At 47.8% G+C, this 24,940-nt stretch overlaps 1 protein-coding gene across 4 annotated transcripts in view; it reads right to left on the minus strand.

The window, feature by feature from the left end:
- Nucleotides 1-24,672, minus strand: part of TEAD4 (TEA domain transcription factor 4) — a 64,005-nt gene extending 39,333 nt beyond the window's left edge. For 3 of the 4 annotated variants that reach the window (XM_077871441.1, XM_077871442.1, XM_077871440.1), the window contains exon 1: nucleotides 24,546-24,672. The gene's annotated coding sequence lies outside the window, so the exon portion shown is untranslated. The remainder of the gene's footprint in view (nucleotides 1-24,545) is intronic. The other variant, XM_077871443.1, reaches the window with a different exon arrangement.
- Between the last annotated feature and the right edge of the window lie 268 nt (nucleotides 24,673-24,940).

A 24,940-nucleotide genomic window follows, 5' to 3' on the forward strand; every position in this document is an offset into this window, starting at 1 on the left:
GACAGATGAAGGGATAAACCAAATGTGCTATATACACAAATGGAATGTTATTCAGCATTAAAAAGCAAGAACAGTCTGTCATATGCTACAGCATGGATGAACCTCATGGACATTATGCTGAGTGAAAAAAGCCAACCACAGGAAGACAAATGCTGTATGATTCCACTTATAAGAGGTATTAAAGTAGTCAAAATCATTCACGGAGCATAGAATGCTGGTTCCCAGCAGCCGCGGGGAGGGGAATTGAATGGTTGTTGTTTAATGGGTACATAGTTTCACTTCTGCAAGATGAAGTTCTGGAAATCTGTCGCACAAAAACATGAATATACTTTTAATACTACCAAACTAATATACTCAAAAATGGTTAAGATGATCAATCTTATGTGTTTTTTACTACAACCAAAATTGTATATTTAAAAATAAAGGGATGCAAAATAAAATGCAGGTCACCATTCTCCCATCCCCATCCTCAGCTTGGGCTCTTTTCAAAGGAAGATTTCAGCTGTGGCAGGTTCTACCATATTCGGGCTATTGCGGGGTTGATTTGCTGGTGTCTCCAGAAGCTGACAATGCAACCCTGCCCTTTGCCACTAGCCCAAGCACAGGGCCGGGGGTCTTAAGTGCCTGAGTTCCCCAACCCTACTTGTACCCAGGACCCTCTGAGATAAGACCTTCCCAGAGCATTCCTTATTGTCTTTTCCTGCCCTATACACGAAGCCCCACATACCCCACAGCTCTTCACAAAGTAGTGGGTATGAGGGTGAGTGTGGTCAATGTCCACAGTGAAGGAAAAGGAGGAGTTGGGGATGGGGGTACAACCTCGGAGGGAGTAGAAGTTCCAAGGAACCTGGCCAAGCTGCTGGCAGACATGCAGTCTGAAGGAGGTGAGAAGTATTACAATTTAAAGCAGGAACCCCAGAGGCAATCCAGCTGAAACCCCTAGGCTTGCTGAGGCCCAGAGAAGCCTAAGGACTGGCCCAAGTTCATACAGTAAGTCAACAGTGCAGCTGGGTCTTCTTCTCTGCCCTTTCAGCATACCAAATGTTGGCTTCCTCTCTGTGGTTGTTAAAATAAGTTTTCCTTAAGGGGAACCTGAATGGCTCAGTTGGTTAAGCATCTCCCTTTGGCTCAGGTCATGATCCCGGGGTCCTGGGATCAAACTCTGCATCAGGTTCCCTGCTCCACTTCTTCTCCCTCTGCCTGCTGTTTCCCCTGCTTGTACTCACTTGTACTCTGCCAAAACAAAAAACAAAAAACAAAAACAAAAAACAAAAAACTCTCTCTCATGAATAAATAAAATCTTTAAAAAATTTATTTAATAGCCGTGGGAGGCAAGGGGGTAAGTTAATCTTAGTAATGAGGCCATTGGGTTTCAATGGCTACTCAGATGACAGCTTAGACCTGACCTGTACAGGGAGGTTGGAACTCGTACCTCAATCCTCCAAGAAAAGGCAGAATACTGACAAAATATGACAAGGAAGATCATCTGTTTTGGCCTAAGTCCTAGGTTAGGAAAAAAAAAGAAGAAGAAAAACTGTCTTTCCTAAATATTTGTAAGCAAAGGCCTGCCTTAACCTTAAGTGGATTTGAGATTTGAATTTTACATTATTCAGGAATTCCCAGCCAATTCATGACAATAAATAGTGGTTCGCGACTGAAAAATATCTGAAAAGACAGTCTTAACCCATTGCAGAGAAGTCCCAAAGATAAAGCCTTTCTAAAAAGGATCTCAAAATCCAAAGTTGCAAGTAATAAGAGGAAACAATCTACCATGATCAAGATCCAATAGGATTAGAGCCCCAAGAACTAGAGATAACTGAACTATCAGATAAAAACTATTATATGATGGTGTTTGAAATAATTATTGACTTAAACAAGGAATTGGTAACATAAGAATTAGACACTATCAAAAAACACAAAGCAGACTGGAAAAAGAGCCAAACAGAACATTTAGAAAGAAACATTTTCATCACCAAAGTTAAAATTCAATGGTTTCACTGAGAGTAATAGCACATTAGACACAGCTAGAGAAAGAATTAACAACCTGGAGGATAGATCTGAAGATATTACTCAGAAATGTATTTTTTTTAAGTGATAAAGAGCAAGGAGAACAAAATAAGGCAGTTCAGAATACTTCTAATTAGCACTCCAGAAAGAATACAGAAAATGAAGTAGAACAACATTTGAAAGATAATGGCAAGAAAAATTTCCAGAAATAATCAAATACATGTATCTTCCAATTAAGGAACTATACTGAATCCTAATGAGGAAAAATTCAAATAAAATCAACACATACTGTAAGGACACTGCAGAATACAAAGAACAAAGAATAGATCTTAAAACATCCAGAGCGAAAAAAGGTAAATTACCTACAAGGGAAGGAATATGACATTAACTGTATATATGGATAGTGGACTTCTCAATAGTGGCACTAAAGGACCCAAGCAAATGTCTCCAAACTGTTGAGAAAAAAAATAACTGTTAACCTAAAATTAAAAACCCAACAACAACAACAACAACAAAAAAAACCCAACCAAAATATCATTCAAGAGTGAACATTAAATAGAGGCATTTTCAGACAAAGATGGAGAGAATTGGAGCGCCTGGGTGGCTCAGTTGATTAAGCATCTGCCTTGGGCTCAGGTCATGATCCTGGGATCCTGGAATTGAACCCGTATTAGACTCCGTGCTCAGCAGGTCAGGGAGCTTGTTTCTCCCTTTCCCTCTGCCTACTTATGCTTTCTCTCTCTCAAATAGATTTTTTTTTTAATCTTAAAAAAAAAAAAAAAGATGGGAGAGAACTTACTACTAAACACGCTCACTAAAAAAGAAAAAAAACAGGGAAGTATGTATGAAAAGACATTACATACATGGAAGAAAGGTGAACAAAGTGGTGGTAAAAGTAAAAGTGAATCTAAGCAGTATTTACTTTATGAAGACAGTAACAACGATTATGACTAAATCTGGTCACATAATACACACTCATGCACGCATGCACACACAAGAAAAACCATGTTTTTGACCCATAATTTCAGAAGGTACTTTGATAAAATTCAAGACCCAGCCACAATAAAAACCCTTAACAAACTCTAGAAACAAAGAAATGTCCTTAATGTGACAAATGGTATCTTCCCGAAACCCACTGTGATATTGTGATTTATAATAAGAAATGTGTATTTGGTCTTTGCCCTAGTTTCTAGCACAGAGCTGCTAAAGCCTTGGGATTTTCTAAGTGATGAGAGCGATAAAGGTATCTTATTATGTGAATGTGGTGACTTTTGGAATGCACCTAAGAATGAGGGCTGGTGGCCAGGAGAACCAACCATGTAATTAGAGGGCTGGAATCTTCAGTCCCATACCACCAGCTCCTCCCCCAAAAAAAGTCCAGGAGAGCGAGAGGGACTACATGTTAAAGTAATTGCCAATGGCCAGTGGTTTGATCACTTGTGCCTATGGAATGAAGCCTCCATAAAAAACCCAAAAGGAGAGGATTCAGAGAACTGCTGAGCCAGTGAACACATGGAGATATGAGGAAAATGGTACATACTTAAAGAGGTCACGGAAGTAATATGCCCTTCCCCCAACCCTGCCCTAAGCATCTCTTCCATCTGGCTGTTCCTGAGATATTAACTTTCATAATTAATCAGTAATCTAGTATGTAAAGTGTTTCTCTGAATTCTATAAGCCACTATAGCAAATCAATAGAACCTAAGGAGGGATCATTGGAACCTCAAATCTTGCCACTGGTGTCTGGGGTCAGGGAGCTGTCTTGGGGGACTAAGCCCTTAACCTGTGGGATATGACTACCTCCAGGTAGACAGTGTCAGAATCGAACTGAATTGTAGGACACCCAGCTCATGCTGGAGACTTGATTGGTGTGAGAATGTCTTCAGCCCCTACCCCAACTCCACTCTAACACGTACACGCTGGGATTGGTGACCAGAACTTTTACATGCACTACACATACTGAACAAACACTAGAAGAATTACCTCTAAAGTCAGAAATAAGATAAAGAATGCTCACTTTCAACATTTATACTCACGCTGTAATAGAAGTCGTAGCCAACACAGTAGGATAGGAAAAGAGATGTGAAGATTAGAAGAAGTAAACTGTCATTGTAAGGAATTATGGTAGAAGACTGAATGAAAGGATTTGACAAATTACAATTACATTCTCATGATCAGAAATAAGGTATTAGGGATCCCTGGGTGGCGCAGCGGTTTGGCGCCTGCCTTTGGCCCGGGGCACGATCCTGGAGACCCGGGATCGAATCCCACGTCGGGCTCCCGGTGCATGGAGCCTGCTTCTCCCTCTGCCTGTGTCTCTGCCCCTCTGTCTCTCTCTGTGTGACTATCATGAATAAATAAATAAAATCTTTAAAAAAAAAAAAAAAGAAATAAGGTATTAGACAATATAATTTTTAAAAGCATTCCGTTAAAAAAAGTATTCCATTTAGAAACTGAAATCATAATTCACTATTGATCAATCTAACAAGAGATGAGTACTGTTAGAAAAGTACAAAGAAAATTGTAACTGTTTTCAAAGACAGAGAATATTAAATAAATGGAGAGGAAACGGTGTTCATGGATGGGAAAATATCATAAAGACGTTGAATCTCTATTTTAAAAAATCATAAGTTCAATGAAATTATGACTAATAATCCCACAAGATCTTCCACAGAACTTAACAAGCTAAATCTCAGAACACAAGTTAAAACAAAGACCATTCTCAAGTTGTCTTAACTCATTCTCTTCACTCTTCTTTCTTCTCTTTGGCCCCTATTTCACCAGACCCATTCCCTAAGTGTTTTCTTCAAGGCTCTGCCCTGACCTCTCCTTTTAAACACCCATTCCTAACCCCTGGGGGATCCCCACCCATGGCTTATACTCCCATTGTGTATTTTTGATTCGCAAATCTGTATGTCCTTCTTGAGTTTAGCTATATACGGCACTGCTTACCAGACAGGCCCAATCAGACTTCTCCAAAACTCTTCAAATTCAACTCCTCCAAAATCAAATTTTCAGCTTGCCATGGAGTCCTGCTCCTCCTCCCCCTCAGGTCTCTCAGGAAATGACACCACCATCTACCCAGAGGCCAGAAACCTAAGAGGTATTCTGACTTTTCCCTCTTATCTCCCATAAATAATTAACTGCATCCTATCTCCTCAAAGTCTTCCTGAAACCACTTCTCTATCTCAGAGCTCTCCCTAATCCAAGCTAATCTGCTAGTCCTCACCTGGGTGACTGTGCCAACCCCATGTAGACTACATGATCTTTCATGGCAGCCACAGTGTGTTTTATACAATACAAATGTGATTGTGTGATTCCTCTACTTAAAATCTTTCAATGGCTTTTCCATGATCTTAGATAAAATGACACACACCACAGTAGGACTTTATAAGGTCCTTTTTTTTTTAAGATTTTATTTATTTATTCATGAGAAACAGAGAGAGAGAGAGAGAGAGAGAGAGGCAGAGACACAGGCAGAGGGAGAAGCAGGCTCCATGCAGGGAGCCCAACGTGGGACTTGATCCCGGGCCTCCAGGATCACACCCTGGGCTGAAGGCAGTGCTAAACCTGCGCCACCCGGACTCTCCTTATAAGGCCCTTCATCAGCTGATTCCTGCTCTCTGGCCATGCCTTTCATGCATCTGCACTATCATCTATACTTTCTTCTTTGTACCCCCAGCCCCAACCCCCAAATGATACCCCCAACATGCCAAGCTCATTATCCACACCTAGAAGTGCTGCCTGCAGCCTTTCATCCCATCCCTCTTTCACCTAACTCATCTTTAAAGCCCAGCCAAAATGTCACTTCCTCTGGCAGGATGACCCAAACCTCAAGTCTGGACTAGGAACTCCCCTCTGTCCTCCAACAGATCCCCACACTATCTATATCTGACCCCCGAGCTCCCAGGAAGGACTGCCTCCTTCAAAGTACCTCAGACTCCATGAGGACAGGGATTGTTGTCTTTCTCTACTTAAGTCCTCAGCATACTGCACAATGAGGGGGAACAAAAGAATGAACAAAGGAGTGGATGGATATCTGTAAAGTGGCCTTTGTGAAATAATGAGTTCTCTGTGGGGAGAATGAACTGTGCTGTGTTTAGTGTCAGGAAATCAAAAAAGATATCAGTAAATGTCTGGACTTTGGCACACCAGAGGGAGAGCTGGAGTTGTATGTTAATCCCTTTGGGATTTATTTTGGAGGTTTGCAAAATGAAAGTGTAATGTCTGGAAGTCAAGAGACTGGCTCTGGTTCCAGTGTTACAAGCAACTGGGACCATGGTCAAATTCACCCATTTCTCAGACTGGGATCTAAAGTCCTTTGCGTCCTACAGTCTGTGGCTCACACTCCCTGCCCAGACCCTCCACTTCCTCTAGGAGCTTTCCTAAGTAGCCTTTAGATGAACCACCCAGACTTTCACCTGTAGCTTTGTTCAAAGAAGGAGAACTGATCTGCCATGGACAGATATCCCATATGCCAGTCGACAAGATCAGATGTTAACTAGTACAGGGCCTGACACAGAGTCAGTGCTCAGTAAGAGCCATATTAATTGTCACCATCATTATCTAAATTACAAATATTGCCTCATTTGGAAGGTCTAAAGTCCTAAGTGGACCTAATAGACACATATACCTTAAGCCTTAATGCCTAACATTGATCAATGTTAACTAATTAATAATATTAAGGTTTTTCATGTCCTGGCTTTAGCCTAGATTCGCTTTTGAGACCCGGCACTAAACACAGATGAATACCCAAGAGAGGCAGAGGTGCTATGGAGGCCAGAAAGGAGTGAGGCCCAACTTCCCCGAGACTACACAAACCCTTCTGAGAACCAGAGTCTCTGGGCCCTTCCTTCATCGGAACTGAACTAGACCAGCCAGTTGAAGCAAGTAGCTTCAGTCCCTGTAGAAGTTGGGCCCAAGACAACCACCAAACACCAGACCCAGGGGGAAGCAGAGATTCATGTCAGACACTGCCTCATGAGTGAGGTCTCTGAGGACCTGTACTTCATGTTCCCAGGATTGGGTCTGACCCAGGAAAGGGAGGGCAGGGGGTCACCCAAGGCTCCAGGCCACAGGATTTGTTACTGAAATGGAGTTGCTCCTGGGCCTGTGTGGCGCTGCCCCCAGGCCATAGCCCTCAGTGGCTGGCCTCTCCCAGCCTCACCACCCATGGCCCCAGGCCTGGCAGCTGCCTCCCCTCACCTGGCAAACCTCCCACACAGCCTAGGCCCTGCAGCTAGTAGAATGGAGGCTCAGCCAACACCAGCCCAGAGAAGGATCCCCACTCCTCCTCCTTCCCCTCAGCCTCCACACTGACCCCCATGGGCCTGCCAGGACGAGAGCGGGAGGTGAAGACAGATGGCAGAGTTACGCCTGGGCCATGTGCCATGAACAGAGGAATAAAAATAATCCTTGGCTGGGCTTCCAGAGCCTGGCTGGAAGGCTTCTGGTTCTGTCCCCAGCCCCACCCAAAAGCCCACCAGATGGCCCACCCAAGGCAAACTCCAGGCTCATACAACAATCAGCTCCACCCTCAGGTCCTCAGATGCCAGTTATTCAGGAATGTTCAGAAGAAGTAGAACTTCAATTAAGATCTTTATGATAAACTCCTCAAAAACACATTCAGGACAGAAAGGGAATCATGATCCCCAGGTTATAAATGAAAAAACAAAGCTTGGGGAGGACAAATGACTTGCCCTGAGAAAGTGGCAGGACCAGATCTCATCCCCTCTACTCCTGTCCCCTACCTGGTCCAGAGCTGTATCCTCAAGACTTCCACCTCTTGCTCCCAAAGCCCACCCCTCCTGGACCCTTCCACAGCCATCCGTGATCACGAGGCTCCACTCTTCTCCCTCTGGCTGGATTCCCAAGATACAACTCAACACAGGACAGTGCCCAGTCTCTGTTCACCTGCTTCCCCCACTGGACTGTGAGCTACCTGAGCACATGATTCTTTCTTATACATTAGCACCCTCCCCAAGTCTCCTGGCTCCATTCGGGGAATCGGGATAGATGTTATCCTACATTACGTAGCAGTGATCCCCCCAATTCCCTTTCCTCAGGCGAGAACAAATCTCCCACTCATTTCCTGTTATCACATTACCTCTTAACTTGTTGAAGGTCAACTCATGTTATAACCTCTGCCCTGTGCTCCTGACCCCAAATCGGAAGGGATAGAGACTAAAGCTCAGAAAGTTTCCAAGATTCTCCTGGTGTCATCCAACATTAGGGAGAGACAATTCAGAGAGGGCCTGAGACACCTGCTTGGTTATGGGGTAGAAATGGTTCTCTCTGCCCACCTCTCCCAGATCAGATTCCAAGAGCTCTGGGATCCAGGCTAAAGGTTTCAACTCTATCAGGCTCCTCATGACCTGTGATGCCTCAGCACCTGATGCTTCTCCCCTGGGGCCCTTGGAAAGAACAACCACCTTCATCCCAATGACTCCTTACCTGAGAAGCTGGGAGGAAGGAGAAAAACGGGATTTCCTTCCTGGAGACCCATTCTAATCTTCCACCATGAGTCTCAGAGGTATAAAGACAGAGGAGGCAGGGAGAGTAACTAAAGTAATCCAGGGTGGGAACAGATCCCCTCCTGCTTCAGTCCTACACATGAGTCCTAATTCAGGCTGGTGAACTTATCTGGAAGGCTCGGTTACCAAGGTCAATGGGATTATGTCTCTGAACCAGGTGCTCTGCCCAATCCAAAACAGCTGTGGTTAGACACCCTCTCTGCTGGATGGAATATGGTTCTCCCATATCAATACACTTCACAGCAAAAACAAAAATGGCCCCTCCCACCATTACCTTGGCCATTGCCCCTGGACTAGACCCTGGAGCCTAGGCTCAACCATACAAGCACCAACAGGAACTGAACCACACTGAAACACAAGTATGAGATACAGACCTCTGGGCAAACTCCTGATCTGGGGGGTGGGGGTATGTATGTCTCTAAGCCTTCACTGCCCTGACCTCATTACTTAACAAGAATGGGAGGGGCAATCAGGACAGCAGACCCCAGACTCATTCCCACTCTTCCCTTCAGCCCCCTTGGTCTACTCGGCAAGCCCCGGACCCAAGTTTACTGCTTAGGGTGGGCCTCTTCCCTGACACCAGTCCATTAACAAACATCTGCTGAGGGTGAGAGAAGTGGGGCGGGGGGAGAGGAGGGTGGTCGTTCAACCAGGAGATGAAGAAGGCTGGGGACCTAACATACAACATGGTGACCATAGCGGGTAATACTGTATTATTGTAGAATTGAAAGTTGCTGAGAGTAGAACTTAAGTGTTCTCACCAAAAAGATGTGAGGCAACCGATGTGTTAGTTAACTAGATGGTGGGATCCTTTCACAACGGCATAGGTATATCAAATCATCACAATGCATACCTGAGCTTACAATTTTACTTTTAATTTCATTTAATTTACTTCAATAAAGCTGAAATTTAAAAAAAGAAAAAAATACTTTTGAAAACCCATCTGAGTACCTATTCTTGGACCAAACACCAGAGAAGGGGATTTGGGCCCTCAGGGGGTTTGGCCTTTGGATGGGGGACGGGAGGCTAAGTGCTGCAGGGTGTGAGTGGCTTCGGTGAAATCAGGTACAAGGCACACAGCTCAAGCTCACAAGGCACACTACCTGGACCCCTCTGCTGACTGTTCCGTGGACCACAGAGCAGGGAAGTAGTCTGATGCTACAGCATGCGGTACTGAAGTTCAGTGTGAAGACCAGGAGGGAAAGGGAGCAGCCCTGGGAACGACCAGCAAAGGGGAGCTAGAGGCACAGAGACCCCACAGCCTCCAGTGAAGGTCCCAGCTGGGAAAGGTGGGCATGTCAAGGTATGTGCGAAAACCCCAGAAGGGAACGCTGCCCTCTACTCTACAGGTGAAGGGATGGAGGCCCTAAGAGGCCAGAGGACTTGCCAAAGGGCCCCAAAGCTAGTTAAAACTGGGACCAAAACCAAGCCTCAACCCTGTGCTTTTTTGCTCCACAATAGCAACCACCATGGCCTTCATCAGGATGCCCCTTGAAGTGCAGGGAGAGTTGTTTCCTAGGAAGGAGGGCAGCAGGTGACTCACATGTGCAAAGAAGCAGGTTCCCCGGCCAGAAAGATTCCTCCCTCCTATTTTCATGCCTGAAACTTCACCATTAGGGTTTTAGCCTTAATGAGTCTTCATTCATTCATTCATTCATTCATTCATTCAAAAACTGCATATGGAGCACCTACTCCATGCCAGGCATTGGGCACAAGGTCACAAAATGACAGAGTCCCATCCTCATCATCCTTCAGCCTATGGGGTTGGAGGTCCAGAGTTCCCTGTGAAGAGGCAAGTACAAGTCGGTCCCTAGTATTCACAGAATACTCACAGATTCTGTATTTGCAAATTTGTCTACCCACTAAAATTTGGAAGCCCCAGATCAGTACTGGCAGGGCCTCTGTGGTTATCTGCAGACACGCACATGCTCTGCGCCACCAAAACTGTGAGCTGCCATCACACACGCTCCCACCTGAGGCAGAAAGCAGCAATCTGCCTTCTGGTTCCAGCTCTCACACTATAAACAAGTGTTCTTTTCATGATCTATTCAGTGTCATCTTTTTCACATTTTTGTGCTTTTTGTTTTTGTTTTTTAAGATTTATTTATTCATGAGAGACACAGAAAGAGAGGCAGAGACACAGGCAGAGGGAGAGGCAGGCTCCATGCAGGGAGCCTGATGCGGGACTTGATCCCAGGACTTTGGGATCACACCCTGAGCCAAAGGCAGAAGCTCAACCACTGAGCCACCCAGGTGCCCCTGTGCTTTTTGTTCTTGATTTTGCAATTGAAAATGGCTCCCAAGTACAGTGCTGCCTGGTGTTCCTAAGTGCAAGAAGGCTGCAGTGTGCCCTACAGAGAAGATACATGAGTGTGATAAGCTTCATTCAGGTGTGACCTACAATGCTGCTGGCTGTGAGTTCAATGGTAATAAATCAGTGACATATATTAAAGAAACAAGGAGTCTTTGAACAGAAACACATATAAAACAAAGGTTCTGAATTAATCAATTTAGAACATCATGCTAGATACTCTTAGGGACCTAATCCCAATCCCCTAGAAGCAGTGGTGCAGCATCTGTTAGTCCAGCGTGCTCGGTGACTTTACAGAACCCAACTACCACACATCCTAAGAATCAAGCGCACCCAGGGAGGGTAACACATTAAACAATTACAGAAGAATATCCTGGGAGGACGGGGCAGGATTTTAAAAGACCCTGAGCCCAACACCCTGGGAATGCAACAGCTAACAGAGACAGAAATGTCAAAAGGTGGAAAGAGCTCAAATGTCCATCAACAAACAGGCACACAAAATGTGGCAAACCCACACAATGGAATATTACTCAGCTGATAAAGGAATGACGTTCTGGCACATGCTGCACTGTGGATGAACTGGAAAAACATATTAAGTGAAATAAGCCAGTCACAAAATGACAAATATTTTATTCATCCACTTACTTCACAAAATTTTTTAAGCGTACCAGGAGACAGAAGGGGAAAAGATGTGGTCAGAAATGGGGATTAGGAGACACTGGAAAGTGGCCTGTTTATAGCTGGAAATGAAAAAAGATAGCAGTGTTTGGGTCACAGGAGGCGAGTCCCTAGGGGTGAAAGGAAGGAGAGGAAGCGAAGGATGAGAAAACAAGTGGGTAGACAAATGGACCTCCATGCACTGAGCTGAGCCATGTCCTCAGCAAAACTGGCCCCAGCGTAAGTTTAGGAGGCTGGCCAGAGTTTGTGGGAGGCCTGAAGTAATACATATATATAACAAATAATATTTTTATTATGCAAATAATAAAACCACGCAAAACCTAGGTATCCCAATGCCACCCCCAGAGCAGCCTCCCTAGCAGTGCCTTGTCCTCCATTAACACACACACACAAAGCTCTGGGGAAAGTATGGCACGAGCCCGATCCACTGAAGAAGCTTCAGTCACATGATCTGAAGGAAAATCCACCTCTTAACCAGCTATGAGGCCAATCAGGAACTTGTTCTATCAGGAACCCCCCAAAGCTTCTGTTTCCTGATCTCTCAAAAAGAGAGAAGAAGCCTGGCCTGACAGAGATGAAAGGCAGAGACAAAATAGGTAAAGAATCAGGAACACAGCACAGTAGGCCTGCACCCCCCACCACCACCACCCTCACCAACCTCACAGTGTGAAGACACTTATCACACCTTGTTCCTTGACAGGACAGGGGGAGGGAAGAGAGAAAAGGCAAAGCAGGACCCCACCCTCCCACCAGTGTGTCAGAAGGAATGAGTCACAGAGAGCTGACCTGCCAGGCCAGAAGAGGGGTGTTATGGGGCAGAGGTGCCCATCTGGGCTCCAGAGGCAGAGGCCTGGCTCAGATCCTGGCTGGGCCTCCAAATGGCCATTATCCTTGAGCAAGCTATTGACCTCTCTGAGCCGGTCCCCCCAAATACATTCCAGAGGCAATAATGTTATCTCCTCCTGGGGCTGCAGCGAGGACTGAGTGTAATCGTGTGTCCCATGTGCAGACACAGAAACTGGCTCTCAGGAGGGCTCTCAAGCATTCGTGATTCTTGGCAGAATGACAGCAGGGGGCAAGGGAGGTAGGAGCCATTCCCTCTGGGACGCACTGGAGTGGAGAGGGGCAGGAGTAATGAGGGGCACAGGAGGTAAGGGCAGAGAGGGGGCAGCCGGTGGGACAAGCCTCAACAGGGAGGGGCAGTGGGTAACTCAGACATGAAGAGGGAGGTAAGTGGATACAGCCTCAAGTCCTCCACCCATTCCCCAGAACCTCCAACCCCAGGGGACAGCAGGAGCTGGACCTGGGACTCTGCCCCAGACACCCACATCCTTGGAAGGGGCCTGGCCCTCACACATCCAGGAAGTGGGTCACAGCAAATGGGTGGCCCTCGGCCTCCACTCCCTAGGGCTGGCCCCAGAGCCACTAAAGAGGCTGATGAAGTGGTGATAGGGCTTGAGGCCCGAGTACAACACTTGCACAGAAGCCCCTCCAAACAGGCCCTCAAAGGAAGGCAAACCTGGCTCCAGGCTCAGCCCCACCACAGATTCACTTCCCCTATCTGGACCTCAGTATCCCCACTCACACAAAGAGAAGGTGGGGAGAGTAGAATATCATTCAGAGATAAGAAGAAATGAGCTACCAAGTCACCAAAAGGAATCCTAAGGGCATATACTGCTAAGTGCAAGTCAATCCAAAGCCAATCTGAGAAGGCTACACACACACTATATGATCACAATCACAGGACATTCTGGATAAGGATCAATGGGGGGATGTATGGAGCACAGGGCATCTTAGGGCAGTGAAACTATTCTGTATGATAGTGTAATAGTAGACATGACATTCGTATTTGTCAAAACCTACAGAATACACAACACAGAGTGAACCCCAAATGTAAACTATGGCCTTTAGTTAATAATCATGTATCAATATAGGCTCATCAATGTAAGAAATATGCCACACCAGTGCAGGATGTCAATAATGGGATTAAGTGGGGAAAGGGAAAGAAACTCTGTTTTTTGTTCAACTTTTCTGTAAACCCCAACTGCTAAAAATAAATTAATAATAATAATAATAATAATAATAATAATAAAGGCATTTGGGGGTGGGAGGGTGAGACTATTAACTTTTTTTTTTAAGATGAGGCGAATAAGGCTTGCACGTTTTTCTCCTTGGGGCCTTCCTTCAGGATTCTAAAATAAAGCAAAGGTCACAAAAGTTCTAGAGAGGCAGAAGTAATGAACCAAACTAGCTGACTTCACTTTAAGTGGGTCTGTCCTATGAAAATTCAGATCTCAAAGTAGATCCCAGAACTCGGGAGTCTTTGCCTAACACACCTCCTCCTGAATCCCATCAAATCGTGATTTCCCCTGGGCAGTGACAGAACCAACTTCCTGACGTGAGCCCATGAGCCTGATATGCTGCTCAACAGATGCTTGTTTTCCCCAGCCTGGGGTGGGTTTGCCCCAATCAGCTGCTTTACATGACCGTACCCTACCCTGGCAAGACCTGAGGCTATGACCACCCTGGGCCCCAAGCAGCACCAGGCACCAGAGCTGGGGGCTCGGGGTGCACACCCTGCCCAGGCAGGAGCTCTCAGAGCTGGGGAACAGCCCCTCAAGGGAGCTCTGGGGAACCCACGTAGTTCCTGAAGGCCTCTCTCCACCCGTAAACCCTCATCGTCCCTGGAAAAGGCCAGCCCCCAGAAAAGAATGAAGGGTCCAGCACCTGGACAGTGCCATGGTTGCCAGGACACAGAAGCAGGGGACAGGGTAGACTGGGTTTGGACAAGAGGCAGGAGGCAGTACCTATTCTAACCTTGGTTATCTTGCACAGACCTGTTCTTCTGCCTCAGAGCCACCCTGCCTGGACAGGGACAGAGATGCAGACTGCACTGCTCTGGAGACTGTAATGACCCAAAGCCCTTAGACCCTAGGCTGAGGTCACCATCACAGAGGATCCACCCTGACCCAGAAATCTCACCACACCGATTCTCTATCGCACCAGGCACACACCTACCCAGTGGCTTACCCCTGCAGGCCCAATAATCACCCCACCTCCCATTCCAGAATGCATGATCATCCACTTTGGAAACAAGGAAACATGTAATTGGTTGATAACCGACTGGGCACAAGCATTTGTTGTTCTAGATAGGGCTGGCCCAGCCTGAACCAAGAGCCATGAGGAGTAGACCAGGTACCTAGCAAACCAAGAAGCCACCTGTTTGCCTATTTGGAAGCATACTCTATGGCAGGAGCTAAGCCAGGAAAAGAACTTCATAGAAGGCCCTGTCCTTCCTCCTCCTCTTTTCTTTTTCACAGGTCATTCTCTAGGTATTCCCCACCCCCTGCCTCACCTGGGTCCCCAGAAAGAAAGGCGAAGGCTCAGGACATCCAATTCCTTCCTTGCTTTCAGAGTCCCGCACACCCACCATCTTCTGGAGATTTTCTCCTTAAGTGAATTTTCTCCAAAAATGTGTAAATCGCATATCTGACAGGGGACTTGTATCCAGATTAGAGAACTCTCAAAACATAACCATCAAAAGAGATAATAGGCCAAAGATTTGGGTAGACATTTCATCAAAAGAGTTGTATAAAAAAATGTTCAACATCACCAGCCATTAAGGAAATGCAAATTAAAACCATAATGAAAAAAAAAAAAAACATATTGAGATGCCACTACACAGCAATTAGAATGTCAAAGAAAAAAAAGCCAACAGTACCAAGTTGCTGTTGAAGATATGGAGCAACAGAAGTCTTGCTTTGCTGGTAGAAATACAAAGTGGTATATGTGGGCAAACAGCTTGGCAGTGCCTTCAACCACTGCACACATACTACCGTGTGAACCAATAATCCCACTCCTGGGTACTAACCCAAGAGAAATGAAAGCCTGTGTTCACATAGGAACCTGTACACAGATGTTGACAGCAGCTTTATTCAAAATCAACACAGGCTGGAAACAAGCTAAAGCCCTTCCACAAAAAAAAAAAAAAAAAAAAAAAAAAAAAGCCCTTCCACCAATGAATGGATAAGCACACTGCAGTATAGCCACATAATGGAACACTACACAGCAATAAAAAGGAACGGGCTACTGATAAACGCCACTGGATGAGTCAAGGCATCATGCTGAGTGAAAGCAGAAGACCCAAAAGCTACATACTGCACGATTCCATCTGATATTCTTGGAAAGGCACAATGACAGGAGTGGACAGATCCATGTCCTCAGGGGATGGGCAGCAGGAGGGAGGGGGACAAACAACCAAGGGGCAGCAGCATGAGGGAATCTTTGAGGGAGATGGAGCTAGGGAATACCGAATGCTTTGCATTTGTCAAAACCCATATAACAGTATACCAGAGAGTAAATTTTGCCGTGTGTGAATTTAAAAATGAATTTTTTTAAAGTCCTCCTTTTCTGCCCAGAGGACCTGGTTCAAATCCACCTCACTCATAAAGCCCAGTTACCTCTCCTCCTCTAATTTCATGACCATGACTCTGAAATCACTTTTCCCATCTTCCCCCTGTATTTCTCCCTCCCTCCCTGTTTCTCCCCCCACCTCTTGCTCTGGCAAGAGCGCGCGCGCACACACACACAGCTACTCAAACCCTACCCACCCTTCAAAGCCAGCCCAAGTGCCTCCTCCACCGAGAAGCCTTCCTGACCCCTCACAGCCCCATTAGAATGAATCCCCTTTACCAGGCACCCCCTCAGCACTAGTTTGTGCTTCTAACCAGCCCTTCTTCAATCTTGTGGGCTTTTAGCATTTGCTCCTCAGTCTGTCTCCTTGCTGGATTGCAAACTCCCTGAAGACAGGGACCAGGCCTTCCATTCCACATTTTGCCCACTGCTCCTGGCACAGTGCCAAGCACACAGTGGGTGCTCTGTGACCACTGTGGAGTGTGGCTGAGGGCAGGTGCAGGTGGAGGTGGAGGGGGCTGATGCCAAGCGAGGCAAGCTGGCAGTGCTGGGACTGGCAGAGTTCTCAGGAGGGTATCAGGAGCCATTAATACAGCTCTGCTTCCTCTCTTGCATAAGCAGCATGACTACTGCTTAAACCTCCAAGTGCTGGAGGTGACCTCACCCCCCATTCCAACTTGAGGTCATGCAATTTATAATGGAGCATTTTGGAGGATGCTTCTGTTTCTTCCACACCACCAAGCCCCAAGCAGGACAGATGCTCAGGACACACCTGTTAAAGGATCAGACCCTGTCTTTTTTTTTTTTTTTTAAGATTTTTATTTATTTATTCATGAGAGACACATACAGAGAGAGGCAGAGACACAGGCAGAGGGAGAAGCAGGCTCCATGCAGGGAGCCCAACGTGGGACTCGATCCTGGGTCTCCAGGATCACTCCCTGGGCTGAAGGCAGTGCTAAACCGCTGAGCCACCCTGAGCCACCTGGGCTGCCCAGAACCTGTCTTATCATACAGGTGCTGACATTTCTTCCATTTCCAGAAGGCGGGCCTCCTTTTCAGCAAGAGTAGATTAGATCCATCTGATCTGAAGGCAATTTCATAATGTAGAATTGTGAGGTACAGGCACACCCTACACTTAGGGACACCCCAGGATTGGGTTCTTCCCAGCATATCTAGCCTGCTTCTTACAACTTAGCCTGTCCAGAGTTTAAGGATAATACATGGGTCATTTATTTGATAAACACTCATATAGTGTTTAATATGTGTCAGGTAAGAAACTAAGCACATTGCAAATATTTACTAATTTAACCTTCACATCAAACATATGAAGTTGGTTCTATTATTTTCCTCAACTTGCAGAGGGGGCAAATAAGACACAGTGCAGGTAGATAACTTGCACAAGGCCACACAGCCTGATAAGTGGCAGAAATGGGAATCAAACCCAGGCAGGCTAGCTATAAAGCTGTACCGTCCAAACTCTAGCCACCACCACCATGTGGCCATTGAGCACTTGAAGAACAGCTAGTACAAATCAAGATGTGCTGTTAACTCTAAAATGTACCCTGGATTCCCGATACTTTGTATGAAAAAAATATAAACTATCTCATTACTATTTTTTTTTTACTACTGATGGCACATTTAAATGATAATATTTTAGACATCACTGTTCGATATATTATTAAAATTCATTTTACTAATTTGTTTTTTACTTTTTAAAAGTGGCTCCTAGAGAACTTAAAATTACCTATGCGACTTAACATTATAGTTCTAGTAGGCAGTATGGCTCTGGAGTCTGTGCTTTGCAGCCACTACCCCACGCGGCGCTCCTCTTCCCCTGCCCCAGCCTCAGGGTGCAGCCTGCGCCTCACACCTGCTCATTCAGCCTGTACAAAGGTGATAGGGAGCCAGGCAATAATTCCTACAACTCCCCATTCTGTCTTCTTCAACTGCTCAGATGCTGCCTCTTCCCACCCCACATCTCTCCACCTTGCCCCCAGCTTTGGAGACAGCTTATCTTTACCTCCGCCCAGCAGGAATCTCAGAATTTCAAGGTGGGAAAAATCTCTCCCTCAACGCCTAGGGCAATCCCTACCTGCAATCCCCACCTGCGGCACAGGCCCAGGGACCACATGAAGGAGGTAGAAGCCCTACAGGTCATCTGGTGCAGTTTCCCACCCACTGCAGAAACCTCCTCCAAAGCCGCCCTAGCAAGCTCTACCTACATCGTTCTACACCATGAAATTCCGTAGGTCTATGTAGTGCTACAGTGACTTCAGATCACATGGACCTGATCTGTACTCCTGCAAAGACAGCCTGCCTTCTGGCAGTGAGAAATGACAGCAGAGGATGGGACAGGTTCCGTCCGACCTCCCATCCTCCTTCTTCTGCTAAGACATAACATGGAGCACTCACAATATCAGCATGCTCAGTACTTAACAGGCCAGGGTGTATCCACCCTTCAAAACTAGACACGGCTCCCAACATGGCCAGAGCACTGCAGAGCCTACTGGACTAAGGTCTTCCTTGATGCAGACCCCACCACATCACAGGCCTGCACAGGCTCAGGATTTAACAGGGCAGTGGGAAAAGTCATGTGGACCTGGGTTCAAACTCCAACACTAGAATTCACCTCTGTGTGATCTTCCTCCTCTTCTGTAAAGTAGATTTTAAAAAACAAAACAGAATCAAACCAGCAAACCCTATCTCATAGGGCTGCCATGAAAATTAAATGAGGTGATGTAGGCAGAAATGTCTAGAATTGGCACCTGATAGACACTTAATAAATGCTCGTTTCCCTTCCTCTTCCTTCATCAACCAAAACCCCAAGTTTTTTCCCCTAAGAATTGATAGGAAGTTCCTATTCTATACATACGTAAATGCAGAATTTTATAATTAAATCTATTCGAGTTCATTTGAAATTAAGTATATTTATTTACTTAACATTACTCAATGTCAGGTAATTTTTTAATGGCTAAAAATTGAATACAACTTTCTTTTTTTTTTTTTGAATACAACTTTCAAAAGTGTTTAATAGTGTGCAGTTAAAGGAATTACGGTATATTCATATACGGTAATATTATCCAGATCCTTCTAATTATGGATTTAAATTATGTTTTATGATATGGGATATTACTTACTATATAGTATTCAGTAGGAAAAAAAGGATAGAACATAATTGCAATTATGTTAAAATATATAAATTTGGGGCACCTGGGTGGCTCACTGGTTGAGTGTTTGCCTTTGGGTCAGGTTGCCATCCTGAGGTCCTGGAATCGAGTTCCACACTGGGCTCCCCGACAGGGAGCCTGCTTATCCCTCTGCCTATGTCTCTGCCTCTCTCTCTGTGTCTTTCATGAATAAATAAATGAAATCTTTTAAAAAATAAAATATATAAACTTATTTGCATGAACACAAATTTGGAGGGATATATACCAAAATATTAATTGTGTTCATCCCTGAGTTGTGGCATTATGTACCATTTTTTTCTTCTTTGATTTTGAATCCTGGTTCTGTCATCCAATATGCTTGTTATCCTAAACACCACAGAACTGCCCATCAGTAGAGACCTTCCACCCTCAATGGTGACATGAGCTGAGTATAAACAGCCAGGGCAGCCTTTCAACCAGCTACAAATCTATCTTACTGCTGCAGCAGCTAGATCTTATTTATTTCTCTTGAACCCAAGAAAAATCATGAGACTCAAAGTCCTTACTAAACATTCTTCCACCTTGACTAGATGATGTTTCCAAGACCTGGCAGAGTGACTGTGTTAGCAAGTAACTCTCTCAAAGCCATTCTGGAGTCCCCTCGTCAATAAGCAGCTTACCAGCCTGCCACTTCCAGGATCTCGTCACATTATGGAAAAATAAATCAGGACAGCAGTTATTATTTTGTCACCCTTACCTCCCCCACTCTCATTTGTCAGGACTCCTCCTAGAACCTAGAGTGATTCTGTACTCATTCCTGCAGCTGCTATCAGGACCCCAAAACCTGATGTGTAAGAACCTGGCCACCTGAATTTACAAAAGGCAACTCGGTGCAATGTCTCCCTTCTCCCAAAGCCCGCTCCTCTGCTCCCGAGCATTCTCCCCAAGTCGGTTCTCTCCTTACAGAGAGAAAGGCAAGATAAGTGTGCTCTGCCTCCAAGAACGTTCCACCACATGCTTCAAGCAGGAATCTCCCTCTGCCTGTTCTGGTTGTCTTCTGGCTCTGACTGTAGCTAAAAAAATCCCTTTATGTTGTCCAGCTGACCCAGGCCTGTTGCCTCCCCACCCAGAGCTCTGCCTACTGAACAAATTGCCTCCCTCGTCAACTATTACTCAAGGCTCAAAGCCAAGATGGAGATCAGCCAGGAAGAAACAAAACTAGCCTTTTATCCCAGCCAGGACAATTCACGAAGACCTCTCAAGGGCTTGAAGGGAAGGGGAATTCATGGTGCTGGCAGGAGTGAGCTTGGCATACGCAGACGCTGGCAAACACCACAACACTTTTACTGCGAAGACACAAAGCAGACTGCTCTACCAAATAATGGGCTCTAAGCAGCTCAGGTTTCACTGTGAGTCAAGGGCCCCCTTGGAAGGACAGGCCCACCCTATGTGTCATCAGCCCTCCCCAGTGCCCTTTGCACTGCCCCCAACACCCTGCCTTTCCTTTTGGCCGGATATGCAATCTCATCCCACAGGAGGGTCACCCTGCCTTAGCACAGCTCCCATTTCCTGCCCATGGTGACTCCTCTGAAGTCTATTGTTCCTATGAAGTTTGGGTCAAAGGAAGCTGGGTCCCCACCCATAGGGGCCCGCCTACCCTCAGCACCGTGATGGAGCTGGCCCACACTACAGGGAGCTGGGCCCACCCTCCTGCCTTTCCAGGGGCCTGCTTGTATTAAAGGCAGGAGGCTGTGGGCTTCCATCTCAGGGACTGGAGCTCCAGTGGAAATGTTCCCAAGCAAAGATCCAATCGCTACCAGCTGAAGGCCGCAGGATCCTATCACCCAGGAGGTGATTAGAATCTCCCTAATATCTAAATGGAAAAACCAAAAGCAAGGGAAGAACTGTTGTTTCAGAAGAGGTCAAGGCAAAGCTGGAATTAGAACACAGAGTTGGAGACCGCACTGCCCAGTGACAAAGCCCTGCCCCCACCTCCACCTGGGCCCCTGCACTGGTTAAAGCCCCAGAGGAAGGAGGGGGGGCATGGGAGAGCAGCTGTTCAGCTCCAATTTCAGAGCTTTAAAGGGAGCTGTCGTCCAAACCCCTGCCAACAAAGGGTCATGGGGGGCAAAGCAAGACAGGCAAGGTAAAGCCACCCTTGCAAGCCCTGAATTTCCCGCTCCCCTCAGACTGACCTCAACTATAGGAAAGGCCACGGAGCAAAGCTAGTGACCCATGTCCTCCACTTCCACCAAGAAGGAGGAGAGGAGCCACTGATGAGGCAACAAGTATTGCTCTAGGAGGGTCACCAGTGCAAGACTCCAGAGTGGAGAAGCCAAGGGATGTTGCGACATTTGCATCCCAAGAGATTGAGAAAGATAGGGAGACCCTTCTCCACCTGACTAATGTACAAACCGGTGAGGAAAAAGGAGGTGCATTTAAAGACCCCTTGAGGGCCCCCTCCAAAGTTGGCATTCTCCGACTACAGCTCTGTGCTCTCTGCTTGGACGGAAGGGAATATTACTACCTCCTATCCAAGACTCAAGATGGGAGATGTGACCAAGCCAGACTGTTCCAGCCTCCACACTTGTCCGATGAGGGTTGCTAGGGGGTCCAAGCATCGGGACCCACAGAGGAGGAGATAGAATGCGAAGTGAGAACGGAGTGGACTCTAGTCTCAGTTCTGACTCACTGCAATTATGTGATCTTAACGCAAGTTACTGTCTCACTAGGGGCTCAGTTTCCCCGTCTTTAAAATGAGGGCATTAGGGATGCCTGGGTGGCTCAGTGGTGAGCATCTGCCTTTGGCTTGGGGCATGATCCTGGGGTCGGGATCAAGTCCCACATCGGGTTCCTTCCTGGGAGCCTGCTTCTCCCTCTGCCTGGGTCTCTGCCTCTCTCTCTGTGCCCACATGAATAAATAAATAAAATCTTTAAAAATAAATAAAATTAGGGAGTTAGGGGTGCCTGGGTGGCTCAGTCTGTGAACTGTCTGCCTTTGGCTCAGGCTTAGGTCATGATCTTGGGGTCCTGGGATGGAGCCCCACATCAGGCTCCCTGCTCAGTGGGGAGTCTCCTTTTCCCTCTCCCTCTGTCCCTCCCCCTGCTCATGCTCTTTCAAATAAATAAATAAATAAGATCTTGAATGAATGAATGAATGAATGAATGAACAAAATGAGTTAGATGCTAACATCAGTGTGTCCAATGACATTCAGCAGGTTCACCCTGGCATGACAAAACTGATATCAGAGGAAAGGACTTGTGGACCCTGTGCTCCCCAGACAGAGCCTTGCCCCCACCTCCAAATGGGCCACTAGCTATCATGTGTCTAAGGATGAAGATCATACAGGTCTCGGCCTATGGCAAACACTCATTTCATGTTTGTTAAGTAAACACAAATGACAAATGAACAGGGTTTGTCAAAGGATGTTCAGAGAAGTTTTTAGGAAAAAAGAAGTCCTTTCTGAAATAAACTGAGGAAACGCTGGCTGCTGAGTCTGGAATGGGCCATGCACTGTGCTAGGCACTTGGCAAACACTGAATTTTCACAACAAACATTCTGGATAGATATTAACTACCCCCTCCCATATCACTCATCAGGAAACTAAGCCTGAATGCCCGCCTTAACAGTCCTAAGTGACTGCAAGGATTTGTGAGGCGGTATGTCTGGCCCCAAATCTGCACTTGTCTATTCCATCAATGCTGCCTTTAGACCCGAAGCCCTCAAAGCCCCAGCCACACACCTGGTCCCAACAGGTGAGAAGGTGAGGTGCCTCCCACCAAAACATCTCCACCCTCAGGGTGCACAGAGGAGCAGCTCCCAGTCCGTACCCCTGTGGGTGTCTTTTTTTTTTTTTTATGATAGTCACAGAGAGAGAGAGAGGCAGAGACACAGGCAGAGGGAGACGCAGGCTCCATGCACCAGGAGCCCGACGTGGGATTCGATCCCGGGTCTCCAGGATCGCACCCTGGGCCAAAGGCGGGCGCTAAACCGCTGGGCCACCCGGGGATCCCTCCTGTGAGTGTCTTGTTCCTTTCTTCCAAGAAGTCCTCAACATGATGCTCCCATCAGCTTGTGCTTGTTGTGGGAATGAGGAGAGAGGAAAGCAGTGCCAGCTGTGCCTGTGCCCCTTACCAACACCAGCACAGGCTGTCACTTCTGCTAACCTCCTGGACAGTCATGGCTCCCTCCTTACGCAGTTCCTGCCTCAAAAATATTTCGTATGGTAAAACCCAAAAGAAAGAAAGAGAGAAATGGGGAAACTGAGACACCCAGGAGGGTCTTCCCACAGGTCAACTAGCAAATCAGAGGCAGCCCTGCCCCCCGACCCCCAGCTGGCACTAAAGCATGCACCCAGCTGCTCCTCTTCCTTCCCACAGCAAAGTGTAGAGTGATCTAGCAAATCGTAAAGAATTAGGAGTCTTCCATTTGATTGCTGGGTAGCTGGCGCCAAGGAAAGCTGGACCAGCAGAAGGTGGTTCAGGCTGGTATACATCCATTCTCTTTGTCCTTGGGGCCAACGAGAAAAGCACTGGTTACACACCTCTCAAGATTCAAGACTGTCTGGAAAACATCCCCAGTCCTCACTATCAACAACCGGTCCCACCACCGCAAGACAAAGATCTCAGCTTCCTTTAGCCCTTCTACCAGCGAGCTCCCTTAGAGCGTTTCGGGCAAGAACAGGACCCGCTCTCCCTCAGAAACGCGCTGCCTGGAAGAGGCAGGTGCGGACAGCTTCCTGCCAGCTCTGCCCAGTCCAGGGCGAGTGGGGCCCGGGCCGCGCACTCCAACAGCCACAGTCGGATTACTCCTGCACGCATCCAGCCAGGGACACGGTCCCTTGCCCACCGTCAGGCGGGGGGGGGGGGGGGGGGGTGACAGTCATGCCCAGAGCCTAGTACCTCACAGAGATGCACACGCAGAGCCGCGGCATTGCACAAGGACTCAGGGACACTCAGACTCTCAGAGAGCACTGTTCCCGAGTGGAAACACACTCACGTTCAACACAAACAAACACGCCTACTGGCCGCCGAGGTGAGTCACCGTGAACACACAGCATCCTCACCTACACCCGGAGCCCGGAGCCCGGAGCCGGGACGGGACGGGACGGGACGGGACGGCGGGCGGTCACAGCAACTCCGCAGCCCGCCACCGTGTGCGACCGAATCCCCTTAACACACACGAGCAGGGAGCCCGTGTCCCTCGGGACCGTGCGCCGGGGCCCGGGAGCGCTCCCCCGGGCTGGTCCCCACCGCGGAGGACGGCGCTTCTCCAGCCCCGGGGAGCGCGGCCAGGGGGTCGGGGCTCCTCCCGCGCCCACTACCGCCGCGGCCCGCGCTTGCAGGCCCGCAGGGTCCGGCGGAGACGAGGCCGGGTCCCCGGGACGCCGCTTCCCGCCCGGCCCCCCGCGCCCGCCCGCCGCCCTGGGCGCCCCAGGGCCCGCGCCGCAGCCTTACCGGTCCCAGGGTGCGGGCGGGCGGGCGCGCTCAGCCGGCTCCACGGGGTCCGCGGGGCGCCCGGCGGGACCAGGGCGGCCGCGCAGGGAGCAGGGCGGGCGGCGGCCGGAGCCCACCCCGCGCCGACCCGCACCCGCTTCGCCGCCGCCGGGGCTGGGGCGCCGGGCAGGGCCGGGCAGGGCCGGGCAGGGCCGGGCAGGGCCGGGCGCAGCGGAGCCGAGAGGAGCGCAGCCGAGAGGAGCGGAGCGGAGCGCGCCGAGGGAGGAGTTTTCCCAGAATGGGACTGACGGGAAAGCACGGGAGCTCCCTATTCCTGGAGGAGTGAGTCAACGGGAGAGGAAGGGAGCGCGGGGCCGGCGGCGGAAGGGAGGCGGCGGGGGCGCGGGCCGGCCCGA

The sequence above is a fragment of the Canis aureus genome, chromosome 25 (assembly GCF_053574225.1).
Source record: "Canis aureus isolate CA01 chromosome 25, VMU_Caureus_v.1.0, whole genome shotgun sequence".
NCBI classification, from domain to species: domain Eukaryota; kingdom Metazoa; phylum Chordata; class Mammalia; order Carnivora; family Canidae; genus Canis; species Canis aureus.